The sequence below is a fragment of the Urocitellus parryii genome, chromosome 7 (genome assembly GCF_045843805.1).
Source record: "Urocitellus parryii isolate mUroPar1 chromosome 7, mUroPar1.hap1, whole genome shotgun sequence".
Classification (NCBI taxonomy): domain Eukaryota; kingdom Metazoa; phylum Chordata; class Mammalia; order Rodentia; family Sciuridae; genus Urocitellus; species Urocitellus parryii.
Genome location: NC_135537.1, coordinates 11,042,207 through 11,048,160, shown reverse-complemented (window position 1 = coordinate 11,048,160; position 5,954 = coordinate 11,042,207). Strand labels below are relative to the sequence as shown.

The following is a 5,954-nucleotide window of genomic DNA, read 5'->3' as shown; positions in this document are numbered from 1 at the left end:
GATTTCATAAAAATTTTTGAAAAAGTATATTTCTTTACCCAAGCTATTCTAAAAATACACTTGAGTATTTTCTAATAACTATGTTTTCTAATTAATAAATTGAATGTTCATTCTTAAATTAATTTGGGTAAAATAAAATATTTGGTTTCTCAGTAGTACTAGCTACATTTCAAGGGTTCAAGAGCCACATGTAGACAACACAGTTTTAGTAGTATAGACAGATAATAAAGTAAATAAATAAAAAAAAGCAATATATGAGATGGACACTAAGGTGAAAAATGAAGTTGGGGTATACAAATATGGTGTGATGGTTACAGCTTTAGAGGATTACCAAGTTTAGTAAATAAGAATACAAGGCACCTGATTAAATTTGTATTTCAGATAAACAGCAGGCACTTTTTAGGTATAAGTAAGTCCTATACAAAAATGGCTGAAATATTTCATGGGACATAATTATACTGAAAGAGTTGCTCCTTGTTTATCTGAAATGCAAATTTAATTGTTTGTCCTGTATTTTATCTCATAACCCCAAATAGGGTGGCCAGCAAAGACTCTCTGAGAAGGTCTCTGAGTGTAGACATGGGATGACGGTGCAGGTCACGTGGGTACCTGGGAGAAGAGCATGCTGGTGGAAGGGACGAGAGCGAGGGAATGCATTGGTGTGCTCAAGGAAGGCAAGGAGGTGAGTGCAGAGAAAGCACCATCCACGGAGGGAGCAGCAGGTGGGGCCCCGACACCAAGGAGAAGCTGCTGCACACACAGCCTGGTGGGGCAGTGCAAGGCGTTTCCCTCTGGGTGAAACTAAGCTAAGCCACTAGAGCTGGGCTGAGCATCGATGTGCTCTTGTATTTTTTTTTTGTCATTTAGTTTTTATTCATAATCATAAACTTAACTCTGCAATCCAGCTAGACTTGGGAGGGGAATAAGGAAAATATGGAACCCAAAGAACTGCAGCGAGAGCACAAAGATTATGGGATATTGCGAGCAGATGGGATGGAGGGGTGCTCTACAGAAGGAATGGTTTGGTGGTTAAGATAAACACAAGTCAAATGTATTAGAGTTGTCCACAGTCGGAAATGGTGATCTTCTTGCTGGTCTTGCCATTCCTGGACCCAAAGCGTTCCATGGCTTCCACAATGTTCATGCCCTCTTTCACCTTCCCAAAGACCACATGCTTGCCATCCACCCACTCAGTCTTGGCAGTACAGATGAAAAACTGGGAACCGTTTGTGTTTGGCCCAGCATTTGCCATAGACAAAATGCCAGGGCCTGTATGCTTTAGGATGAAGTTCTCATCATCAAACTTCTCCCCGTAGATGGACTTGCCGCCAGTGCCATTATGGCGTGTGAAGTCACCACCCTGGCACATAAATCCTGGAATAATTCTGTGAAAGCAGGAACCCTTATAACCAAATCCTTTCTCTCCAGTACTCAGAGCAAGAAAATTTTCTGCTGTTTTTGGAACTTTGTCTGCAAACAACTCGAAGGAGACGCGGCCCAAGGGCTCGCCGTCGACAGCGATGTGGGGTTGACCATGGCTGACAGAGAACGACCACAGGCGACAGCAGCGTCTTGAAAGCCTGTGCTCTTGTATTTTAAGAGGATCTCTCCAGCTGCTGTGTTGAGAATACATTGAAGGGAAGAACCAGGAGGATCTGCAAGGGTGAGGATGCCAACTGAGACCAGAGGGGTTGGATTCTGGATGCGTTTGCGAAGGCAGACTTGCAGGTGTACTGTGCATTGGATGGAGCTGGAGAGGTAGGTTAAAGCTTCCTACAAGTCTAGCCTCATCTGAAAGAATAGAGTTTTCGTGTATGGTGACTGGGAAGCCTATGAGCTAAGCAAGGACAAAAGTTAGGGGAGGGAAGAGGTCAGAGGAGGGTCATCTGTTCCTCCTGGACAGGTGACATTAAAGATGCCTGTTGGAAACACATGTGAGATGCTGAGCAGATGAGCTGGAGTTCAGGGGAGACTGGCTGGAGATAAGAAGCTAAGCTGTGTTGGAAGTCAGGAGACTGGGGAGTGAGTCTCCCTTGGAGTGTTGCAAAGAGGGGAGTTTGTGGACTAATGGACTGCAGTTGCTCACCAAGCCCACAGGAACTTCCATTCTGTGGCTGCAGGAGTTGAGGCTTGGAGAAGGGAAGGATGTGCCAGAGTTGATACAGCCAGTCAGAGGCGGGTCTGAGAAGAACCTTATGTTCTTTCCGCCACTCTCCTCTAGAAGGATCTCATAGTTAAAAAGAAAAGAAAAAAAAATATATATATATATTGAATCTTGTGGCAAATACATTTAAGATAAAATTTACAATGACAGCCCAAAGTATACGATTAAGTGATGTGTAGGGTGTTGACAGTGATTAGTAGCCATCATCACCATCTCCTTCCAGAACATTTTCATGACCCTAAAGAGAAACCCCAAACTCATGAAGAAGTTGCTCTTATTTCTCCCTCCTCCCAGCCCTGGGAAACCACAAATCTACTTTCTGACTCTATGGACTTGCCTATTCTGAATATTTCACCCAAATGCATTCAGGTAGAATTTTTTTTTTTTGGCATTCTGACTTTTTTTTTCGCTCACTTAAGATAATGTTTTGAAGTTTGCTCCTGTTGTAACATTTATCAGCACTTCATTTATCTTTTCTTTTTTTTTTTAAATCTTTTTAGAATTTTGTGGTGGTAAAATACACATAACATGCAGTTTACCTTCTTAAGTGTACAGTTCAGTGATATTGAGCACATCCATACTGTTGTGTCAGCCAGCACCACCCAACTCCAGAACTCTTTTCATCTTGCAGAAGTGAAACTTTGCACCCATGAAATGCCTCTCCCATCTCCTTCCCCAGACCCTAGCGACCACCACTCTCTTTCTGTCTCTACCTTTGACGACACTGACTTCCTTGAGTAAGTGCGATCCTACAGTAGTTGTCCTCCCGTTATGGGCCTGTTTCATTTAGGGTAGTGCCTTCTGGTTTTAACCATGCTGTAGCATAGGTCAGAATGTCTTTTTAAGGCAGAATGATTTTCCACCCTGTGGAAATACCACATTTTGCTTATAAGTTCATTTGTTGATGAACACTTGAATTGCCTCTACTTTTCAGCTATTGTGAATCATGCTGTGGTCCAAGTGGGTATGTGAACATCTCTTCGAGATTCTACTTTCAGTTCTTTTTGATAGATTTCTAGAAGCGGAATTGCTGACTCACGTGGTGGTGTTATTTTTAATTTGTTGAACAACTGCTATACTTTCTCCTGGGTCTCACCATTGTACGCTTCCCTGGCCACACCCAGGATGTCTAGCTTATCCACAGGCTCCACAATACTTATTGACTCTGTTTTGTTTTGGACAGCAGCATTCTAATGAGCACAGTGTGGTAGCTCACTGTGGTTTTGATTTAAATTTCCCTAGTGATTACTGATACTGAGCATCTCCTAATGTATTTGAGGCCACATTTATGTTTTCTTTGGAGAAATGTCTATTCACATCCTTTGCCCATTTTTGTATTTTTTTTTTTTTTTTGTGTGTGTGTGTGTGTGGTTAACTTTATTCTGGGCATTATTCCCTTATCAGATATACGATTTGCAAATGCTTTCTTCCATTCTGCCAAGAGTGTTTTTGATGCACAAGTTGTTGATTTTTCTCGACATCTAACTTGTCTACTCTTTGTTCTGTTGCCTGTGCCTTTAGTGTCATATCCAAGAAATCATCATTGAATTCACGGTTGTCAAGGTTTTGCCCTATGTTTTCTTCCAAACAGTTTTGTAGTTTTAGCTTTTCTGCTTTATGTCTTTGATTCATTTTGAATTAATCTTTGTATATGGTGTCAGGCAAGAGTCCAACTCTGTTTTTCTGCATGTGGATACCCAGTTTTCCCAGTACCATTTAGCAAAAAAGACTGCCTTTTCCCCATTGGATGCTCTTGGCACCCTTAACCACATGGGAGAGGGATTATTTCTGGGATGTCTCTTCCATTCCCTTGGTCTCTACGTCTGTCTTTGTGGCAAGCCCCTCCCCCCCATTTGATGACTATAGCTTTATTTCATCCTTTACATTCCCTAATAATATTTCATTGTGTGGATAGCTGCACAGGCCACACCCTTCCAGAGCACACCCCCAGTGGCCTGCTTCATCTGACCATGCCCTACCACCTACAGCTTTCCACTACTTCTAGGAGTCTCTTCAGCTCCAATGGATCAATCCACTGCTGGATTGATCCAATCACTCCCCAAAGTCCCAGGTAGGAACATGGCTGCCTTAGGGAGCAAGCCTTCAACACATGAACCTTTGGGGATGCTTCATATCCAAACCATAACAAGGCTGTCCCCAGGAAGTGGGCATCCGATTGGCTGACCTTGACCCCAATGCCCACAACCGAAGGTCACCTTAAATGACAGTCCCACCAAGGGAGGGCATTATTGCCAGATAAAAGAGAAATAGATGATGGGTAAGAACACAAGAAATCCTGATTAAAATAATCAAACACCACATTGCCTGTGTTCTTAGCTCTGTGAAGGACCCCTTGAAGGGAGTAAGAGCAAAAGAAATCATGAAATCATGATGCTCAGGGTTTTTGTTTTTTATTGCAGGTGGAGCGGTGAGGGAGCTGGGCAGGGGTGGGGGCAGGAGTTTCTGAGCCTGGATATTCTCTAACTCCACCACGTGTTGCATCTGCCTGTTCTCCTGAGAGCTCCCTTGGTAATGGAAATGACTAATGAGGCGAGTCTGGCCATGTGTGGTTCAGGATCAGAACATGCTGTCAGCTCCCCTGACCTCACAGCCTGGCTCCTCCATCCTCGGGACGGTGAGGATTCTCTGCAGAGCAGGCCTGTGTTTTCCTGTTTTAGTCACCACCTGGTGTCAGAAGCCATTCTGAGTCATGCTTCTGTGATCTCGTCTTGGGACAATGGTGAATAGTTGGTGCTTTTTCATTTCTCGGGGCATGTCTGAGATGAAAGCAGGGAGAAAGAACAGGGGAACATTTCTTTTCCCTTTGTGCTTACAGATCCTTTGCCTAGATATGACTGTAAAAATAACTCTATGCTCACTTTTATGAATAGGAAATGTACAAAGTCTTATTGTGGAGAACTGGAAAAGAAAGAAAAAGGGAGCAACATAAAGATATCAAGCCTTACCCTTCATCCCATCACGGTTCCACCATACAGTGTATCATTTGGGGTCTAACTTTGCTCTTTTATTTCAATGCACGTATGTGCCTGAACAAATGCATGGCGATTTTTCTAACTTCTATCGCTTACAGAGTCAATTGCCATGACTTAAGCCTCAAGGTTGCCTACAAAATTTTGAAGAACAAAGGAAGAAATTAATTGTAAATATGTATGGCCAGAATGGGAAATTAAGATCAAGGCCCGTGGCATCCTGGTTAACCACTTGCTATCCCCGGTAATAATAGCTAACATTTATAAAGTGGTTCCTCTGTGCTAAGCACTTTTTGTGTGCTAGTTTGCTTATTCTTCATAGCAAAGATGTAGGAATGATGATTATTATTACCATCTTATAGATGAGGACACGAGATGTAAAAAGATCAAGCAACGTGCCTAAGATCACATGGTTACCAAGCAGCAGAGCTGGGTGGTCCACATGGGCACCTGGTCTCAGGGTCATGCTCTGAGCTGCTGTGAGCCACTCTGGCTCTCTGAGGTTCATCATGAAGAGGGTGGGGACTGTGTTTTGTCCACTGTTCCATCCCCTAAGTGTCACACAGATGCTCAAGAAATAATGACCAAATAGATGAGTCTCCCAAGCTGTGTGTGCTGAAGGACTTCTTAACTACCTTGAGGAAGTGGTTCAATTCAAGGGCAAGTTCTGTCATATTTCTCTTCAAAGTGGGTTCTGCACCTACTTCCCTCTACACCCACCACTGCTGTCTTGGGCCAAGCTGCCATGGTTCCTCACTGGGACTTCTGCTTTGTCCTCTTTCTTGGCAGTCTCCCATCTT

The 5,954-nt window shown here is 43.3% G+C and overlaps 1 pseudogene; it reads right to left on the bottom strand.

Moving 5' to 3' along the window:
* Window positions 1–1,016: 1,016 nt before the first annotated feature.
* On the bottom strand, window positions 1,017–1,453 carry LOC113195696 (peptidyl-prolyl cis-trans isomerase A pseudogene; annotated as a pseudogene).
* Window positions 1,454–5,954: the final 4,501 nt, after the last annotated feature.